The sequence below is a fragment of the Schistocerca cancellata genome, chromosome 4, assembly GCF_023864275.1.
Source record: "Schistocerca cancellata isolate TAMUIC-IGC-003103 chromosome 4, iqSchCanc2.1, whole genome shotgun sequence".
Taxonomy (NCBI): domain Eukaryota; kingdom Metazoa; phylum Arthropoda; class Insecta; order Orthoptera; family Acrididae; genus Schistocerca; species Schistocerca cancellata.
In genome coordinates, this window is record NC_064629.1 from 460,216,617 (window position 1) to 460,239,020 (window position 22,404).

The 22,404-nt window shown below is 38.7% G+C and overlaps 1 protein-coding gene across 4 annotated transcripts in view; it reads right to left on the reverse strand.

The window, feature by feature from the left end:
- Positions 1 to 22,404, reverse strand: part of LOC126184617 (SPRY domain-containing protein 3-like) — a 164,961-nt gene that overhangs the window by 53,526 nt on the left and 89,031 nt on the right. The gene's annotated exons all lie outside the window — the stretch shown is intronic.

Genomic DNA, 22,404 nt, shown 5'->3' on the forward strand with positions numbered 1-22,404 from the left:
CTTCGAGGATGATTTCCAGCATGGAAGGATGCAGCTGGTCTGCAATAATGTCACACAATTGCATGGAAGCATAGATGAATGTACCACATAACATGATACTCCACCCACTGGTATGCAATCATGGTAAGGTACATCCTTTTAGCAAATGTTCATGTGGATGATGATGATGATGATGATGATGATGATGATGATGATGTGTCCAGAACTAACCATCAACCTAGTGTAACAAGAAATGTGATTTACCTAAGCACACAACTCATTTTCATTGAGTCACAGTCCAAGCTCAATGATCCTGTGTCCATCACAACTGATACCATTGCTGGGTCAACACTGGAAATGTAGAGGTCATCGGCTGTGGAGCTCAGCCTCAAACCTCCATGTTGTGTGATAAGTGGATGTCCAACACCTTGTAGGTTTCGCTGTCCTTCAACTGCTTGCCACGATTCTTAAGGCAGTGGCGTGCAAACAGCTTTGTTATTTCTGAGGAGATGTTCATTACCAAGCACCACGTTAGTGGATTTCCCATGTTGGACATATACAGATAGGGCTGTACAAATAGTCACAGGTTTCTTTGATGCATAGGAGAGTGAAGAAACTGAATTGGCAGACTCTTGAAAATAGACATACACTATCCTGTAAAAGTTTGCTTACAAAGGTCAATAAATCAGCTTCAAATGATGACTCTAGAAGTGTACTACAATCCCCTATGTGTTGCTCCCATAGGGATTGTGAGGACAAGGCCAGATTAATTACATCATGCAAGGAGACATTTAAACAGTCATTCTTCCCAGGCTCCTTAGACGAATAGAACAGAAAAAGCCCTAATAATTGGCATAGTAGGACATACTCTCTGCCATGCACTTCACAGTGGTTTGCACAGTATATACGTAGATGTTGATTTGTGGCCTGTATCACTGCTAGAAAGATTCCCCCATTTGTCTCTGTTCTACTTACATACTTTCCATACAGCATCATATGACCGTAACACCACCATGGGGCACTGAAACTGACAGTGTGCAATGATCTTAATATTTTGGCTTATCAATGTATTTCTGTTGTAAAGTGGGCTATCTGTCCTAAGTACAAGGGACAGTCACATAGTTCCAATTATCAACTCAGACGAGAAAGAGATTCAATTAACATTTTGTTTGCCCATGGGCACACGTCCCCAGTCCTGATACACATTGAAATCTTCAAACCACTGCACAAAACCACAGCCAAAACAAAATGTCACAGCCCATTAATAAAGCAGAGACGGGATGTGTCATTCTTCTTTAGACGATCCAGCAGTATGTCCTGGAACTGTGGCTCAGAGACATCAACTCACACCCAGAACTGCAGAGATTTATCCATATAGACATATAAAAAAATCAATCACATATCTTTACTTTTTTGAGGTGATAACCAAAATCCTACACCTACCCACTGTAGTTTTCAGAGAAAGCATTGACAATCATTTTACATGATGCTTCATCACGCCCGCCACTTAAAGCAGTAATTACCCCAGTCGATTGTGGGATAATTGAAGTATTCTCCAATGATAACAGTATAACTGGAGCACAGATGCGTCAATGTGCTGAACTTTTCACTAAAATTTCCAATTATACCTGAGGGTGAGAGTAGTGATGTGAGCAGGCCAAATGCCCAGTGGGCAGGAAATTTATAAATGGATATTTGCCAGGAAGTTGCCCAAACCAGTTTTAAATGCCCAAAATCTGCCAGATTTTGGGAATTCATAAAAAAAGTATTTGTCAAAGTTTTTACTGGTAGAACGTACAATTTATGAATTAAAATAAGGGACAAGATGGTACTCCCAATATTAAAAGTCGGTAAATGTTTACACCTGAACCTATGTCACTCATTGCCTTTATTGCTAAGAATGAAAGGAAAGAAGAGAGGAGCATGTTTTTTTTACTAGCACTCCAACTTGTGGTACCAAGGAATGGTGTGTGTTGCTGGCAGCTGCTTATCATTTATAATGTAGTTATTCTACTCTCTCTCTCTCTCTCTCTCTCTCTCTCTCTCTCTCACACACACACACACACACACACACACACACACACACACAGAGAGAGAGAGGGGGGGGGGGGTTGGAAAGAGGGAGAGGTGGGGGGGGGGGAGACTTCCCATGTTGAACAGCTGTGAAGTGGTTGACAGTTGGTATAAAAGAAGAACATTGTCCTTAGGCTATCGCTACGTAATGTAACACACTTTATAATCCGTGTCAAGTCTGAATACTATTGAAGGGCAATTATTGATAGAAAAATTATTACTGTATGTATTAAACAGCTGGCCTGTGTTTCTTGATGATAAATATATTCTGTTTTCAGTGGGGGAAAAAAGCATTATTGTCAGATGTAGTGACATTTGAGACAGACTATAGTTTTCTGTACTGCTCCTTTCTTTATCTACTTTTGTACAGCTGCACTGCTGTGAAGATAAAATTGACCTCATTAAAGATGAAAAAGCTATGTTTACAGTCTAATTTATTTCCACTTATAATTCTCCCCTCCTAACTCTCAAGCATGCTTTTTCAACTTGGTTACCCAAACACTAAAGAAGCAGTTTTACAGAACACATTTTCCAATAAAAAAGTCAGCTTGAAATTTTTTATAATTGTCACTTATCAATTTAACTTTAAAATGCATAAATGCCTGGCCATTTATGAATTTTGAGCATTTGTCCAGGCACTCATCCTCGACATTTGCCCAACTTATAAATGCTCAGGTATTTTGCCCCAATATGTGAGAGTGACTGTCAGTAGAAAAATCCCTATTGTGACGAATATACCATCTTCACCTTCAATTAGCCTATCATTTGAACATTATTTAATCTAAACCCCAAATGTTCACTGCTGTCAGTTGTGGGTTTCAGACAGTTATCTATACACAGTATTATTTGAACTCCACATCTTCTTAGGTGTACCTCACAAATTCCAGGACTGGATGGAAAGTCTCCTAACCAAAACTTACACACCACACAAGTCACCTACCTGTGTAGCAGCCTCTGATGGGTGACGTACCTATGAACATTTAGGGAGATTCTATAGGCATTAACTCCAAGCCTACAAAGTAACAGCCCAGTTTGCCACAGAACCTACAAAGTTTCAAGTTTAATCCTTTTAGTTGACTCAGAAACAGTGAGGCATAATCAGCTATGGTGACAATATCACAGATTTTAAGCTCTGTTCACATTCCTTGAGCAAGTTTGTCTTCTCTACCTTCTCTGCCAGTTGCTGGAAAGATCTAAGTATGACCTCTGAGCCTGAACGAAGGGCATTGTTTGTTCCAACGTGCACCAAAATCTGCAACTGATTACATTCTGTTACCTACATGGTTGCCATAACAGCCTCTTCATCATGTTGAATGAGGCCCCCATGCATAAACACTAAGTGTACAAAGTGACCCTTTCCATCCCTTGTTGCCATTTCCCTAAGGGGTATCATAATTAATTGTACATTCAAACTGATGATGATTAACAGACCATTATCCTATCACACACACATAACAGATCATTACCCTTCTGCACATGCTTCTCCCTGAAAGACGATTCAGCAGGCTTCTCAACATATAAATTACCTCACACTGGCTCGGTTTTAGCTTCTGGGGGAGAAAGCACCTCAAACTTGTTGGAAAGAGATATGTTCTCCATGGTCTCTACTTCCACTGTATAGGGGCCACAGACCTACTACTGACATACAACGCAAACTGTAATCGACGAGTGACAGTAGATCGAGTACTTCATAGAGGGGACAGCATCCGTGGGAGAAGATAGTACTTGAGATACCTATGGTATCTCTGGTATGTGACTCTTGGTAGTTTTGCCCTACAGACCCATTTGCAGTAGTTCCCAATTGCTTGACAGCAGTCAGGGAAATTTCCAGCTGCTTACAAACAGCAACTAACTTCTCACGTGCCTGAGAACAGCATTCACACCAGGGTCAAATTGTGTTGGTGCCATATTTTTCTGGATAGTAAACAAATGACTTTAAATTAATCACATCTCTTTCAATTTCAGGATATGTTATGCTACAAGGATTGCAAGTTCCTTCTAGCAGCTGAAACTGAAACACCCAAGAAAGTTGTAACGAGAGAAAATCCTTGATAAGTGATTTTTGTAATGAACTTGAAAATAGATGTTGTCGAAAAGTTGGTAAACACTCTTGGATTAAAGAAGATCACTTACGAAGAAGCAGAAGCATTGAGTCAATTATAGGCACAAGCATTGAGTCATCGATAGGCACACACAAAAAGAAAGTAAACTTATTAGCTTTCAGAGTAGGGCCTAATCTTTTTTCAAGCTGCGGCAAAACACACACACACCTTAATACCGTTACATGGTGTTGGCTGGACAAACAGTGTCAGTGCTGCATATTAGCAAGTGGACTAGGTTGTGGGGGTTGGGGGGTGGGAGGGGTGGAGGGAGAGGGAGAGGGAGAGGGAGAGGGAGAGGGAGGGGGAGGGGGAGGGAGAGAGAGAGAGAGAGAGAGAGAGAGAGAGAGAGAGAGAGAGAGAGAGAAGAGAGAGAAGAGAGAAGAAAGGGGGGGGTCGGTGGGGGGTGGCACACATTGCAGGTGACATGTGGGGGTACAGGACAAATTGGGAGAGGAAGTGGAAATTGTTGGGTGGAGGGTGTGTGTACAGTGGCTTACCAGAGATTGAGGGCAGGACGGTTACAGGAGTGAAGGAGATGTTGCAAGGATAGCTCCTATCCGCATAGTTCAGAGAAGCTGGTGGAGGGAAGGATTCAGATGGCTGGGGTTGTGAAGCAGCCACTGAAACTGAGCACGATGTGCTCACTGCATGTTGTGCCACCAGTGGTTGACCACTGGTTGTTCTTGGTGACAGTTTAATTGGGGTCATTTATGCTGGTGGACAGCTGGTAGGCAGTCCTTTTGTCACAAAATGCTGTGCAGTGTTTGCAGGAGAGCTGGTATATGACGTGGCAGATTTCACAGGTTGCCCAGCCTCTGATGAAGTAGGATAAGCCTGTGACGGGACTGGAGTAGGAAGTGCTGGGGTGGATTAGGTAGGTCTTACACCTTGGTCTACCACAGGGATATGATCCCTGTAGTTCTAATTTATGACAAATATGGACATTACATACTATCTTCGAAATGGAAAACTAAATGAGACACAATACGGCAGTTATAAATGCACCAAACACTATCTTAACACAGCAGCAGTCAACTATGTAAAGTCATGTTTATGTCATGATATAAAATTCCAAATCCAGAATTTTATGAACTATAAGATGCACTGTTTTTCTTTGCAAAATCGCCTCCAAAATTCAGTTGGATCTTATAGTTGAAATTAATATTAAAATGTCCAGTGTTTGATTTAAAATTCCCACCAGTCTTAAGAATGGCCAGATCTTTGATATTGCAGAAAACCTATCTCTATCTGGCAATACTGGGTTCAACTGGCAGTAGCAGTGCAGTGATGCGACGAACATGAGTTGCAGGGATTCACAAGCTTGCTAACATTGTCTCCCTCCTGCCACATCTTAACAAACCCAGAACACTGTCTAGCCTATGATGCAACATTGCAGTCTACAGTGACAGTGGACTTGAACTGAAAGTGATCTGTGTTATCAGTAACGGCACAATTTTTTTGTTAATAGCTAGTTTTGTAATGCAAAAAAAGTTATTCATATGATGTGAGTGGCTATAAATTGAAAGTAATAGCATATGTAGAACAACACGGAAACAGAGCAGCTGAGCGGCCTTTAGGCCGTCCACCAACAGAAAAAACCATTCACGATTGGCAAGCTAGTGCGGGGGGGAGGGGGGAGACTTAAATGTGCAAATTAAGGGCTGAATGCAAAATCCCCACAACTGGAATATCACGTATGGAAATTGATTCAAGGATACCGTCAAAATGGCACTGGAATTAATACAAAAATTATTCAAATAATGCTCATAAGCTAGCGCTACAGTGGAACTTACCAGGCTTTAAGGGTGAAGTTTGCTGGTGCTACAGGTTTATGAAGTGTCACAGACTTAGCATGCAAACCAATACCAAAATATCTCAGAAAATGTCACAAGCATGTGAAGAGAAAGTATTATCTTTCCATCACTTTATTATTCAACATCGAAAGAAAACCAGTGTGGAACTAAGCCAAATAGTGAATATGGATACAACTCCTCTGACATTTGATGTGGAGAGTAACAGAACTGTCGCCATGAAAGGTGCTAAAACTGTAACTATAAAAAACAAGTGAAGATGAAAAAATGCACTACACTGTTGTCCTCCTGTGTTGTGCTGATGGTACTAAACTTAATCCAATGATCATTTTCAAGCACAAAACAAAGCCAAAACCTTCTGAAATACCACTAGGTGACAAGCACTTGTAATGGAAATGACAAATAGACCTCATTTTGTTATATTATACACTAATTAAAGTTGTGTTAAAAAGCATTTGCTTAATATGACATTAGGATAGGTGTTGCAATCAACAATCGATATAGAAATTGTATGTTCCTTGTCGCTATGATTGTGATCTTTGGTGAGCAACGGGATTTCGGCCACTTGAGTTTTGGCCGTGGTCGAGAGTAGTTGTTTTCAAGTTCTGGCAATAAATATGTAGTTTTTTTAAACAAACCATGGACTCCTGCATCATGATTTTGATAGTCTAGTGATAATCAAAACCTGCACCTACCTTGCACCCAGAGCAGCAAAGGAACCATCGCCTAGACAACAAGACTGCATGGGCAATGGGCACTCAGCAGCATCATCAAAGGACACACATGGCCAGCTAAACAAAGTACTTTACAGCCATTAGCCACACCGTAACGATGTCCTTATGGAGATAACCTTCCATCATAGTAGAGTGGGTCTATGATAAATGGGGCCACTGTGCCATCTAATAAGCACGTGGTGCAAAGAAGTGCAATACATGGAAGTCAAGGGAGATGAAACGAAGCAGTACAGTGGACTGAACACATGAGTGAAGACCCAGACTGAAAAGATAAGTACATTTGTGTAGTGCTTTTTATTCCTTTTATTATTTTGTTTGTGAAATTTTACAAAAAATGACTGTTGCAAAAGAGGAAAATGGTGCTGAGTGTGAAAATTTGTTACTCTCTGGGGACTTAAGACATGCCAATAAAAATGGAAGAGGAGTCATTCAAAGAAGCGGATCAACATAAAATCAATGTTACAAATGATGGAACAACGGTTACCTTTAAATCAAACAATTGCAGCATGCTTACAAGCTAATGAGGAACAGTTACAAAACATGAATTAGATGGTCACGGACAGTTTTCAGGTCATAAATCAGAAAGTATCACATCTCAAGGGAGTGATGAACAAAAAAATTGGTAATGTCTTACTTTGGGGTAATAAACTTCGCAACAACATATCCAAGATAGACAAGAAATTTAGCAGGACAGAAACAAAGATTTTGGCAGTTGAATCTAAAGTGGGAGAAGTAAAATCTAGTCTGAGTAACAAAATTCAGTCTGTAAAAATGAACTGATCACAGGCAGAGAGAAAAATGCAATGTGTTTTGTTAATGTTAACAGACAAATAGGTACAGTTTGTGTAAATGTAAAAGCTATGGCTCTAGGTCTTGAAAGTAGAGTAGGTTCAAAACTAACTGTTGTGAATGATGAAGTGGAAACAGTCAGTAACACAGTAACACTCCACGAGGTTGAAACTAAGACAAACGTTAGTGAACTAAAAATACAATATCAGAGTTAAACCTGAAATACTTAGCAATGATGTATCTAACAAAAATATTTCTATGAACACATGTACCTTATTATCTAATATTTCTGTTAAAAACTTTTCTAATGAGTGTAGTTTGCATCCTGTCGACTTTCTGCAGAGTTGTAAGAACAACGTTTTGCCTAATATGAGTGAAAGTTTGAAAATTAAGTTTGCGAAAAAAATTTTGAAGGGAGAATCTTTGTCATGGGCCTATCAAAATTTTTCTATGGGCATGTCTTATGCAGAATTTGAAATAGAGTTGGTTCTGGTCTCAAACCAAGCAAGTCAGTATAAAGAACGAGTTCCTGAATGGACCAAATTATAGGGATACACTGGGGGCTATGAAACAGTTTTGTAAAAATCAATTGAAGAAACTTGTACATTTGAGTAAACCCTTTGATGAGCTCACACTGATTGATGCTTTAAAGAGAAGGTTGCCAGCTGATGTGCAATGGGACCTAGTTTATGGACCGTATGATAACACTGAACAATTTCTAAACTACATGAACAAACTAGACAGAATTATAGACAAAGTGGGGAAATCAAAAAACTATTTCAATCACACACAGAGATGTGGGGATCATAGTTGGGGAAATACTAATTTTAACAGAAGGGGAAACAGTAGGTCTAACAACCATAGTTTTCATCATAGGGAACAAAATAGTCACAATAATAATAATTTCAATTCAACGGAAAACCATAATTTCCATTCAAGATGACAATCTGGGAAGACTTGCAACAGAAATAATAACAGGGAGTTTGAAAACAGGAACGGGAATTGGAATAAACATAGTGACACCAGGAGTCAAAATGCCATGGGAAGTCATGAAGTAAAAAACTAGCATGCACTCCATTGTCGGTCCACTAGGTGGGGGCGAAAAGCATAGATAATGGATGGACCAATAACAGTGACTACACTGTACCAAAAGATACATCTGAAGTAATGAGTAGTTATCTTATGAATGTGTACTACCCTGTAAATACAGTACCTGTTAAGAATGACACTTGTTCCTCATCTAACACTAAAAATGCAGGTAAGAGGAATGAACACACTGGTTGTAATAAACAGTCAGAGGAAGTAATTGACTTAGTTGAATTTTATGAATGGGCAGAAACTTGTAGTTTGTCAGAGGACCAGCAGGTTAACCATTTACACGATTTAGGAACTGGAGCACTGATGAGAGAACCAGGTGAGCAAATTGCTGACACTGATTTAATTAGCAAAGAATTAAATACACTTGGGTGTGAAAGCAACATTGTAAGTTTTCAGGAGTGAGAGGTTGATGTTTGTAGAATTTGGGAAAATGAAGATTTAATGGTACATGATGATGGTGAGAAATATTTTGTTCATTTGAAAGAGGAAATGGGAGCATTAGGTGTCTGGTAGAAACTGATATGCATGTTGTAGATATACCCAAGGATGTTGTTAACAATTTAAGTGGTGTTAACGTCAGTGTCACAACCAATAGGTCCTGTAATCCAACATCTTATGAAGGAACATGTGTAGATGATAAATATTCTCTGAACAGTAAAACTGACTGTGCAAGTAGGCTACCATTTGCAATGAACAAAAGTGAATTATTTCTTTATAATATGTGGTTAATAGTGATGCAATTAGAAATGATAGTAAGTTAGAAAACTGATTTTCAATATGTGTCAAATTTTATATCCTGATTGGTAGCAAAATAATAAACATAGTGTTGAACAACTGAAGGATAAATACCTTAGTGACGAACAATGTTACACTGATGAAAATGTTTGGATTAATTAAATTATCAATGCAAGTGACAGTGTTAATAATGTGTATGTTAATGTAATGACAGTAGGTAATAAAGGAGACAGTAATAAAGGTAACTGCAATTCAGGAAGTCATTGTTTTAGTGAAATTGAAAATGATTTGTTGTATGAATATGTTCAGTCTGAAAAAGGTGATGACATAGTGTAAAGGTGATGACATAATGTAAAAGTTGGTACCTCGGAAGGCAAGTGCCTTGTGGACACAGGGAGTCAAGTGTAGGGAATATCTGAAATACTAACCAAAAAGCTGAAGTGCGAGAAAGACTACATTGAAATGCCAGTCATTGGGGTGAAAATAAATGGTGCTACAGGAAAACATAGTAAAGTAGTGAAAAGTCTAACTTTGTTATCTTTTACAACTGAGGCAGTCACATTTACGCATGGATGCCTAATTATACCAGGACTCAGTGAGGACTGTTTTCTCGAGAGTCATGGATTAGGAATGTGGATGTAAGATTTGACTGGGGAGGACAAAAACCTATCACAACACCACCAAATGGGGGGGGGGGGGGTGTATCTCCACCAAGTTTGTCAGATCAGATACAGTTTTGTGTAACGACAAATTTAATACTATAAATTGTAAAGAAGAAAAGATATGTTGACAAAGACATACCAGAGCTAGACTTAAGTGAAGTAGATTTCAAAACACTTGTACCAATACTAAGATTTTAGAAGATAGTGGTCTAAATGATGGGCAAAAACAGGAACTAGAGTCTTTGTTATGGGAATGATGTCTTTAGCAACATTGCAGGGAAAGTTAGGGGTTACCAATGTACTTTGTTAGTGAGGCACCATGATCCATTTTTCATAAAACCTTATGATGTACCCATTGCAAAATGTATAGTGGTTGAGAAAGATTTACATAATTGGAAGTGTGTGGTATTATTGAAAGGTATATCAGTGCTTATAATAACCCCTGGTAGTTGTGTCGAAGAGAGATGGGAGAGTGAGGATAGTTCTTGACTCCAGGTCAAGGGGAACAGACCACACTGAAAACATCGATGAGCTGTTGCACAAGTTCAAGGATATAAAATTAATGTCAAGTCTAGACTTAACCTCAGGCTTTCACCAAGTATCCCTAGCTCCCAACTCTAGGAAATACATCGCTTTTCTATACAATGGTTGTTTCTATCCGTATTGTGTAACCCCTTTCGGCTTGAACTCTTTGGTAGCGGAATTCATTAGAGCTTTAGACCACGTGCTTGGGCACGAACTTGTATTCTAATTAGTGATTAATGTAGATGATACGTGTGCTTTTTAGCCACGCATGTGAGAAACTTAGAAGAGGGGGAATGACAATAAAACTGGAAAAGTGCAAATTTGCAGTACCAGAGTTAAAATTTCTGGGGCATGTCATAGCAGAAAAAGGAATTTTGGCAGATCCAGACAAAATTAAAGCTATTTCAGAGTTTCCTATAACCTGTAACAGAAAACAACTGAAATCATTTTATGGGCTATGTGGATTCCACAGAAAATTTGTAAGTAAACAAAGCTTAATCACACACTGTCTAAGTAACTTATTAAGGAGGACACTAGACATGGAGTAAAGATTGTCAAGAGGCTTTCAACAAAATAAAAAAAGAACTGAATAACCAGAACCTGCTACATAGACCAAATTTCAATTTACCTTTCCATTTACATACTGACAGTAGTGATTATGGGTTAGGTGCTGAATTATTTCAAGAAAAAGAAGTCAATGGGGAAACAGATCATTCTACAATTGCATTTGCAAGCAGAATGGTACTGAAGCATGGAAAAAAACTATACAGCCACAGTAAGAGAGTTATCAGCCACACAGTGATCATTTCCAAAATACAGGACCTATTTACATGGACATAAGGCTATAGTATACTCTGATCATAAAGCCTTAAGCTATTTACAGGAATGCAAGTTATATCATGTTAGGCTTACAAGATGGGCATTGTATTTACAATTTCACTTTGAAATTAAGTATATTAAAGGCACTGACAACATAGTTGCAGATGCTTTGATCAGAATGAAGAAAAACAGTTTAAAATGAGGTCTTTTAAAGGGGTCACAGATGAAAAAGTTGTTAGATCATTGTGTGATAGAATCAGGAGGAGCCAGAATCATGACAAAAATTAGAAATAAATAAAAAAGAGCTGTTTAGGGAAAAAGAACTATGAAAAATCAGACAAGTACTATAAGGTGTTTAACGGTACACCATTTAGGAGAACTGATGAAGACTTGACAACTAGAAACTATGCTGGCCTGAAGATGAAGCCGAAAGGTTAATTAGGTATACACATGAGAGCCATGGTCATTGTGGCATCCAGAAATGTATGCAGAAATTACAAGAAAATATATACTTCTACAACATGGCCAAGAAAGTTAGAAAAGAATTGCCAACTTGTGATAAGTGCCAACAAGTCAAAGTAAGTAACAAGAAACATCAAGATGAAATGCAAAACATTACTCCTGCACAACCTCCAGACTTAGTTGGTGTTGATATCTATGGGCCACTTCCAAGGAGTAGGAGTGGCCACTGCTACATTTTTGTCATGGAGGATGTATTTTCTAAACTAATCAAGTCATATCCTATCAGAAAAACCACAGATAAAGACACACAAAAGTTGAAAAAGACTATTTCTTAAACGTCAGGAAACCAAAAGCGATCTTGTTGGATAACGGTTCACAGTTTTTGTCAAAAGTTTGGAAAGCCTTTATTGATAAGTCTGGAATCAAACATGTTCAAATATCCATATATAATATGTCGTCAAACCCGGCTGAGAGGTATATGTGTGAGATTGGTCACTTATGTCGTACATATTGTCACATGGAAAAAGGTGTAAGTAGATGAATGATGAACACTAACTTCACTTAACGGAGGTTTATTCAGTACTCTCACATACAAGAGCGTGGGGCAAACTGCCTCCAGCCAGAACACATACAGTATATATATACAGCTACAGAACATTCCAGTACAATGCTTCTTGACATTTGTGGATACTTCTAGAATGCACTCAAACCGAATATAGAAATTAAAATTGTGCAGTCCAGGTGAGTTTTGAACTCACGACCCTCCATACAACAGTTTAGTATCATACCCACCACACCACGGTGCTTCTCAGCTTCTTCTGCGACAATATTACAGTCATAAACATCCTACGTGGCACAACCAGGTACTAGACTTTGAAGATGTCATGAACAACTTGAAACATACTTCCACATGATTTTCACCTTATGAAATTATGTTTCATCTAAAACCAGACAACTTTACCACTGAACTCGCAGAATTTCCACCATGCACAATGATGACTGTGTGAACATGAAGCCATAGTCAAAGAAACCATGATAAAATCGGGAAATTAGAAAAAGACAACATGATAGCAAGATCAAATCAAACAAATTTAAAATTGGAGATTATGTTTTAGTAAAATCACATGAGTAACCAAAAATGTTAACTTCTGAAATAAAGAAATTCTTTGATATCTACATGGGTCCATTCGAGATTGTGGAGAATCCACACCCTAATGCATACCAATTGGTGTATCCTAAATCCAGGAATGTTCTCAGGCTAAGGAATATTATTTCATTGAAATTGTGTAAACAAAAGGGGAAAGACTATTCTGAGAAAGTTAAAAGGGACTCAACAAAAGTTTTTCACTGGAAATTATGAAATGTTGCGTGTAAAAAACTGACCGATATTATAATACAGTTTTGTGCCCTTGAAAATGTTTATTACTTCTTTAAAATGTATTTGCTGTATGAAGTGTTTGCAATGAATTTTCTTTGTGTAATATGCTCATCATGTCAGTTCTTGATATTTCTATATGTTTATGCAATTTGGATGATATTTGATAATGTGTGTAATTTTAGCTTGTGTAACATCCTCACACTACACTCGTTGAGACATCACTTAAAATGTAAATCACTAATCAGTGCTAAATCTGTCTTGCAACAATGAACAGTTTTTTTTTTTAATTCTTTTAATCTTAAAGGCAGAGTCTTAATTACTACAAACCTAAGTTGTTGAAATGTCCAACCAAACAAGAGAGAGAATCGTTTTACGTAAACAACATGAATTACTGTATATTTGTTTCTTGGCCACTGTAAAGCATAGGCAGTAATATTTTTCTAAGTTTGATATATACATATCATCCTAATACTTTCAAACAACCATGACTCTACCCTTGCACTTTTACTGTGAATATGAACTCTTGTAACAGACTGACTGTAGCTTTACTTTTGAAAACAATTTAATTTTTTGTTTATCCTTGGTTTAGGTGTCATAGTTTGCGATACGACATTTTACACACAATATGTTAATGCATTTGTATCACAAGTTTATTGAATTTATTGTTAGTTAAGGGATCCTTTTTGGACCAGTCGATATCTGTGTAGTATCACTCAGACAGATCCTGTAAAGTTCTCCCACTAGATAAACATTACCAGAAGGATAAATATGTATCCTAACCATGTACTTACATATAAACATTACGTAACCAAGAGGTGATCTCTGAATTTGATTTTTTGATAACATGGCATTATAATCAATGATGAAGCAATACAAACAGCTAAGCTGTGGAAATGGACCTGCTTCAGTACAAGCAGAAATCAAATCTATTAAGGGAGGTCAGCTGAGTGCAGATGGACAATGTGGGACATTACTGTGAGTATCGAGTACAGCAGTGAACAAAAGAAAGTAAAACAAACCAATAGTCAAAAGTTACAACCTTTCAATGGTTTACTGTGAAGTGCTACGACATTATAGACTCATCTAAGTGAAAATTGTAAATCTTTACCTTAAAATTAACAATTGTAAGTTTTCCTTTACTTTGTGTAACACAATTTGTGTTAAACCTAATGTCTTGCCAATTGCTATGGGTGGAAAGTTAGCAAAATTAAAAGAAAACTGTCCTATTAAAGATTTTAATTTATTTAAAATCATATTCTTGGCAGTTTCATTATTCTGGGGTCAGAATTTTGTTTGCATGTTCATACTTACAAAATTCTTGGGGGGCTATTGTATTGTAATGAAACTTACAAATAGATCTCATTTTGTTATATTATACACTAATTAAAGTTATGTTAAAAAGCATTTGCTTAATATGATATTAGTATAGGTGTTACAATCTATAATCAATATAGAAATTGTATGTTCATTGTCGCTATGACTATGATCTTTGGTGAGCAACATAAAACAAACAGTAAAACATTAGAATCTAGACTTTTTAGATATACTGTCTTTCACATGCATTCTCATAAAAAACAAAAATCAAAAGCTAGTATATAAATGTAAATAAACGTGCAAAATGCACACATTTTGCACTTAGTTGGTGTTGTAACACCTTCTACTTTCATGGAGAAGACAAATTAGAACTGCTTAGGATACAAAACTTTACAGCTTCTGCATTTTTGGAGGCATTTGCCCACATTCAAACAGCAGACTTCACCTTGGTTATGACATTAGATTCAACTGTTGGTCCAACTTTTTTATATATGCTATTTCCAGAGAAAATGAAACCTGCTTTCTCTAATGCTTGAAGCAGTCACCTTAATCAAAGCAGTTTTCAGTATCATAGTGATAGTTGTTTTGCATATGAACAGGACACCAAGTGTGGCGGGAGGGGGGGGGGGCATATTACCTATTTTGTCACAATGATTTCTTGGAACTTTCCCTCTTGTATAAAGTATGAGCATTTCTTCTCTATCTTTGGTGGACACATAAATATGAGATGTGATCACAAAATATGGTGAATAATTTTATTAGAAACAAATAAGCTTACATGAAATTTGATTTAATCTCCAAAGTACTGTTCTTAGCTAGCGATGCACTTATCCCAATGTTGAATCTATGACTGGAAGTACTTCTGGAAGGCTTCTTTTGAAAGGGTGTTCAACTTCTCTGTTGTGGCCCCCTCAATGCCAGGAATAGTTTCAAAATGTTTTCCTTTAAATTTTCGGGAAGAGCCAGAAGTCGCATGGCACTAAATCTGATAAGTAAGGCAGACGTGGATGGACAGGAACACTTTTTCCGGCCAAAAACTTGGCAATCAAAAGCGCGCCGTGCCATGGAGTGTTGTCGTGATGAAAAAGGAAGCCATTGGTTAACTTTTTCGGTCTCTTTCTTCATACATCATTTCGTAAAAGTTGCAATACATCCTTGTAAAATTCGGCATTTACAGTTGTTCCCCTCAGAATGAACTCTGATCGCATTATGCCCTCAATATCGAAAAAAAAAAAAGAAAAAAAAAGAATGAACATGACTCTGATATTAGATTTGCACTGAGGTGCCTTTTTAAGGATAGGAGATTCACTGGTTTTTCATTGGGAAACCCACGGACCCAAGTTTCATTTCCAGTTACAATTTTAAGCTGTAGAGCATGCTCTGCAACAGGATATTATGTGTTGCCAGTCCACACCCTCTGTTTATGCCCATTCATCCTAAATGATACCTGGGTGGTAGTTATGCCAATGTAAAAGGACGCACAGTGTGTATATAACAGCTGGTATACAGGGTGAAGCAAAATTCATGCACTCGGGCTTCGCAGTGCGACTCCTCACATGTCAGCAATGAAAAAATGTCTGTCACAAAATTTCGTCTGGTGAGTACATCTGGCAGAAAAAGGACGTTAAATAGTGGCAAACTGGCAACACTGTAACCACATGAAGGGTAACTATCTCTGACAGCACATTCTACTTGTGCTGTGCAGTTGGTGCAGTGGATAGAGTTTTGGGTTAGCGTGCAGGTCAAGGGTTCAACTCAGGGTTGGGGCACTTTTTTTTTATCACATTTATCCTGAATTTACAACATTTTGTAATGCTGAACACAACAGGTACGTGGTTAGGCAAATAAGAAATAGACAGCTGAAACAAGTAATGGGACCATGGTGACAACACATATAAATAGTAACCGAGTTTGGACATTATTTGCACGGCATGTTGCAAGTCCTACTGATAACGTAAGGCCCTAATGAAATGTAATGGAACTGAACGAGGCAAGAATAATAGTTGGTACTAACCTATGTGAACATTAGAGGAAGGTACAAAGAAAACAGGTTTCGCATCTAGTAGATGAAGTGGTGCAAATAAATTTGAGCCCATGACGTGGAAAGGGGTTCTTTCAAAGCGAATCAATCTTCCATTTCTACGATTGTAGTTTATAAGTGCAAATGTTTTCCAGAGGACCCGCTGCAATCGCTGTTGACAATTAAGATGCCAGATACCATACAACCTGGACTACATTTACCAAATAAAAAAACATATGCTTGAACCCAGGATTGAACCCTCGACCTTCTGCATGCTAACCCAAAACATTAACCACTGCACCAACTGTACAGCGCAAGTTAGCTGTCTTGACAGAGGTAGTTACAATACATGTGGTTACAGTGTTGGCAGATTGCCACTCTTTAATGTCCTTTTTCTGCTGGATGTACTCGCCGGACGAAATTCTGTGACAGACATTTTTTTTATTGCTGACACATTAGGAGTCACTCTGCGAAGCCCGAGTGCACGAATTTCGCTTCACCCTGTATGACGTGTCATTTCACAGGTGGCTCTCCCTTTGAAAGTATATGTTTTTTTAATACAGGGCTGGTACAGCTGGTGGTAGGAGGGTGCCTAGGGCAAGTCCTGCAGTGGGGCATTCTCACCTCAGCCTTCACTGGACATTAATTACCTCACCAGCCTAGTTCAAAAGCAGATTTCCCAGGCCATCACATTCAATTGTGGTACTGCGGATTCCTCCAAAAAACAACTTTAGAGCACACCACTTGTCACTCAGTATCATCCTGGTCTTGAATGTATTATTCAGCTACTTCAACTAAGCCATGACTTCCTAAAACCATACCCTGAAATGAGATCCATTCTATCTGAGATTTTGCCCACCACACCTAGAATAGCTTAATAGCATTTTGTTGCCCTCCCAATCTGTGCAATATCGTTGTCAGACACTGTGCTCCTTCTGCACCTGTCTCCCTACCCTATGACTCCTGCCCGTGACCGTCTCTGCTGTAAGACTTGCCAATGCACCCTCCTAGCACCACCTATACCAGCCCTGTAACTGGCATATACTATCAAAGGGAGAGCCACCTGTAAAATGACATGTCATATACCAGCTGTTATATAAACACTGTTCAACCTTTTACATCAGCATCAGTACCACTCAGTTATCAGTTAGGAGGAATGGACATAGGCAGAGGGTGTATACCTGCAATGTACAATATCCTGTTGCAGAACATGCTCTACAACATGAGAGTTATGATCTCAGTGCCTGTTTCACCACACATGCCATCTGGATTCTTCCCCCAGACACCAGCATCTCAGAACTCCGAGGGTAGGAACTAGCACTAAAATGTGTCCTTGGTCCTCAGCATCCCCCTGGTCTTAATTTACACTAAGTCATTCCATATCAGCATTTCTTCACAGCAACTACTCCTTTCTTCACTCCATTTTAGTTTTCTACATCTTTCATTTCCGACCTGTCTATTTTTTAACATCCCCCCTCTCACCTCTCTTACATACAATGCACTTAGCTTTACACTGTTATTAACTTGTGCATGATGTTTTAGCAGCAATCTCTGTCTCGCATATTACCCTGTCTTCTATCTTTAAGTTCTCAGGTTTTCGAATCTCATCCAGTACAGTCCCCAACAACTAGTCTTTCCTTCTCATCCTGTCTGGCAAGTCTCTCTTCACTCGCAGATCCTGGGTGACTTTTCTGAATTGTATACCTTTTCCTAAAACTTTAGACTCCTTTTCCTATACCCCTCCAAGTACAACACTGTAGTGCTACAAGAAATAAGATGGGAAGGACAAGGACATATAGATACGCTCCAGTATTCTCTGCTGTATCGTGGACCAGATAGAAGAACAGGACAATTTGGAACAAGATTCATAATAACAAAGGAGGTTGGTAAAAGTGTTTTGGAAATTGAACCCATAAATGAAAGACTTAGCAGATAGAGAGTGAAAGGGAAACAGCATACGTACCAGCACAGGAAGCAGAAGAAGAAACAAAGGAAAAGTTTTATGAACATCTAGAAAGGGCATGCAATGAAGTACAAAAGTATGATCTGTTCTTAGTTATGGGAGATTTCAATGCACAGGTTGGGCGAAGCGAATATGGAAGAGTATCTGGGAGATACACACTACAAGAAGAAAGTAACAAGAATGGAGAAATGTTATGTCAGTTCGCTGCTAAAAATAATCTAATCATCAGGAGCACGTTTGCCACATAGACGAATACATCTCAGAACACGGAAATCAAATGTAAGTGGAGTAGTCAATCAAGTAGACCATGTGTTAGTAAAGGCATGCCACGTCAATTATTGATGTGAGGAGCTGCAGGGGCCCTAGCTGTGACTCAGCCCACTATGCTGTAAACGCTGTAGTGAGAGAGAAACTATCTGTAATACCTAAACCTGGAATGGAGAAAAATACAAACTGGGACACAGAAAAACTGAATAACCCAGAAGTTGTGAAAGCATACCAAGCAAAAGTTAGAGATGCACTGACTCAGGGAGGAAACAATGGGAATTCAAGAGAGATGGACTAAGATCCAAAAAGCACTGAAAGAGGCAGCAGAAGACATAGTCGGGATGAGAAGAGATACTCGAAATGAGTGGTTTGATGATGAATGGAGGCTAGTAATAGAACGTATGAATGCAGCAAGACTGAGAATGATACAGAGAGAAACAAGAAGAAATGTGGATGTGTACAAAGAATTAAGATCCAATGCCCAAGGAATATGCAAGAAAAAGAAAAAGGAATGGCTGACATCAAAGTTTAAAGAGATAGAAGAATTAAAGGAACAGAATGAAACGAAGAAATTCTATTATACTGTGGGAAAGATGAGAAAAAATTTTCTACCTAAACAAAATGCATGCAAAAACAGAAACCATGAGATAATAAGAGATGAACAAGAAATATTGCAAAGATGGGCAGAATACTTTGAAGATATGCTCAACAAAAACTTAGATCAGTGTGGTGTCACCGCCAGACACCACACTTGCTAGGTGGTAGCTTTAAATCGGCCGCGGTCCATTAGTACATGTCGGACCCGCGTGTCGCCACTGTTAGTACTTGCAGACCTAGCGCCACCACATGGCAGGTCTAGAAAGACGGACTAGCACTCGCCCCAGTTGTACGACGACTTTGCTAGCGACTACACTGACGAAGCCTTTCTCTCATTTGCCGAGAGACAGAATAGCCTTCAGCTAAGTCCATGGCTACAACCTAGCAAGGCGCCATTAGCCTTACAGTGCTTGTAATTAAAGTCTCATTTGTATCGTCAAGAGCGATGTACCACAATGATGGAATTAAAAGTTGAGTATTAACTTAGATACGTACTTTTCTTTAGTGCATTCATAACTTATCCTGTTTCAGAATTCGCGCCAGTCGGCGTGAGTTGACGCGTGCCCTTTCGGTAACCTCACCCTGTGTCTAGACTGTCTTGTCTAGACACAACAATCAGGCCCCAAGAGGTACACAGGAACAGGAAGAGAACACAGAGGCAAAATAAATTGAAAGGGATGAGGCACAAAATCCAAAATCCAGAACTAATAAAATCATGTGGGCAACGTCTGAGACGTGAAATATTTAAACTAATAAAGAACATATGGGTAAATGAAAGCATGCCGGAGAAGTGGAATACTGGAATAATATGCCCAATATATATGAAAGGAGAAAAGCTGAATTGTGAAAACTATAGAGGCATGTCCCTACTGAATACAGTATATAAGATTTTCTCTGGAGTGCTGAATGAAAGAATAAAAAAGTGCTCCGAGAAGATACTCTGAGAATACTAATGTGGATTCCGAACAAACAGAGGTACATTTGATCAGTTGTTTGTTGTTACACAAATAATGGAAAAATTTTATAAATATGATATAGATATCCACTTCCTGGTCATTGACTTTAAACAAGCATTTGATAGTTTTAATAGACCAGCATTGTATAAAGGGCTGAAAGAATTGGGCATCTGTGGTTAACTGAGAAAGTTAATCGGGCTAACGATGAAGGATACAAAAGCAAAAGTGAATAACCGAATGACCAGGCAGTTTGACTTTGAGGATGGAGTGAAACAAGGTGATGGCCTCTCTGCAGTCCTGTTTAACTTAACACTGCATAGTATGATACAAAAAGTAGATAAAAGAGGAACAATAATGATGAAGTCCAGCCAGATATGTATATATGCAGATGATATTGCCATTGTGGCAGGATGTAACACTACTTAAAGAAATACATGGACAAATGGAAGCAGAAGGAACAAGAACTGGACTTACTGTAAATGAAAGCAAGACAAAATATATGGTTATGTCCAATTCTGAAACTAGAAGAATACCACAGGACCTGAAGACCTCTGGTAAGTGCTTCAAAGGTGCCAGATGCTTCCATTATTTAGGTGTGCTCCTAACCAATGATAATAGTATGAGAAAATGTATTAAGGAAAGGATACAAGCAGGAAACAAAGCCTATTATGTAAAGCTAAAGATACTCAAGAACACTCTAATTGCAAGAACATCTAAATTGAGAGTATACTATTCCCTTGTGCGACCTGTTACCACATATGGTTCAGAAACATGGTTGAAAGGAAAATCTTACGAAAAATCTATGGGCCTGTGACAGAGGCAGAAGGTTGGAGAGTCAGATACAACCATGATATACAGGAGCTTACACAAGGGAAAGATATAGTGAAATTGATCAAATCTCAGAGAATATGTTGGTTAGGACATGCGGAGAGGATGACGGAAGATAGGATGCCCAAATGAATAATGAATGCCGGACTGTATTCCACCAGAAGGAAGGGCAGACCAAGAGCTTGATGGATGGACAATGTGCTGGCTGACCTCGCCAAGATGGGGATCCATGGATGGAAGAAAAAAGCTGAGAACAGAGAGATATAAGATTGTTAAGGAGGCCAAGGCTCACCAAGGGCTGTAGTGCCGAAGAAGAAGAAGAAGAAGAAGAAAAGGGATATTTTGCCTGTGTCATATATATTGTGCACCCGGGAAAACAGTTTTGCCATAGCTGGCTTTCCCATGGATCTCAATAAATGTAAGGAAATGTTTTCTACTCCAGAGGCCTTGTTTTGACTTAGAGGTTTCCATGCTCTGTCAGATTCTTCTCGCAGTATCGTATCTCCCTTCTCATCTTTATTACTTCCTCTTCCCTTTCTATAATCTTGGCCTCAAGTTCATTTCCCTTGTACAGGGAATTTCTTTCACCTTCCACCTCTCAGCTTTCCCTTTGATTAGTAGTGGCTTGCCATCTTTGCACTTGATATTCATACAGCTAACTCCTTTTATCCAAAGGTCTTTTTAATTTTCCTGCAGATGACATCTCTCTTTCCCCAACATAAGCGTGCTTCCACAGCCTTGCATTTGCCCTCTAGCTATTCCTGCTTTGGTACAGTACACTTTGTGTCAGTCTCATTTTTTAGACATCTGTACTCCCTGTAACCTGTTTCATTTGCTGTATTTTCATATTTTCTCCTTTCATCAATTAACTATCTCCTTTGCAATCCAAGGATTATTACTAGGCCTTGTCTTTTTACCTGTTTGACCCTCTGCTACCTTCACTATATCACCTTTCAAAATTACATCTGTTTTCTGTATCAACAATGGAAAATCCTGGATGGAATAAAACAGGAAGTAAAGTAAAAGAAAGGCAAACAGGAAATATGTAAAGTAAAGGAGAAGCAGCCACTTTCGTATCACTGATTGATGTGTGGCACATAGCAACATGCAACAGAAAACAGTATTTAGACTAGCTGTTAAGCATCACACACACACACACACACACACACACACACACAGTAATTGTTGCCTTATGCTACCTTCCAAACTCTCAACAACATTTGGTTATTTCAGTTTATCCAGGTCCCATCTCCTTAATTTCCTATGTTTTTGCAATTTATTCAATTTTAATC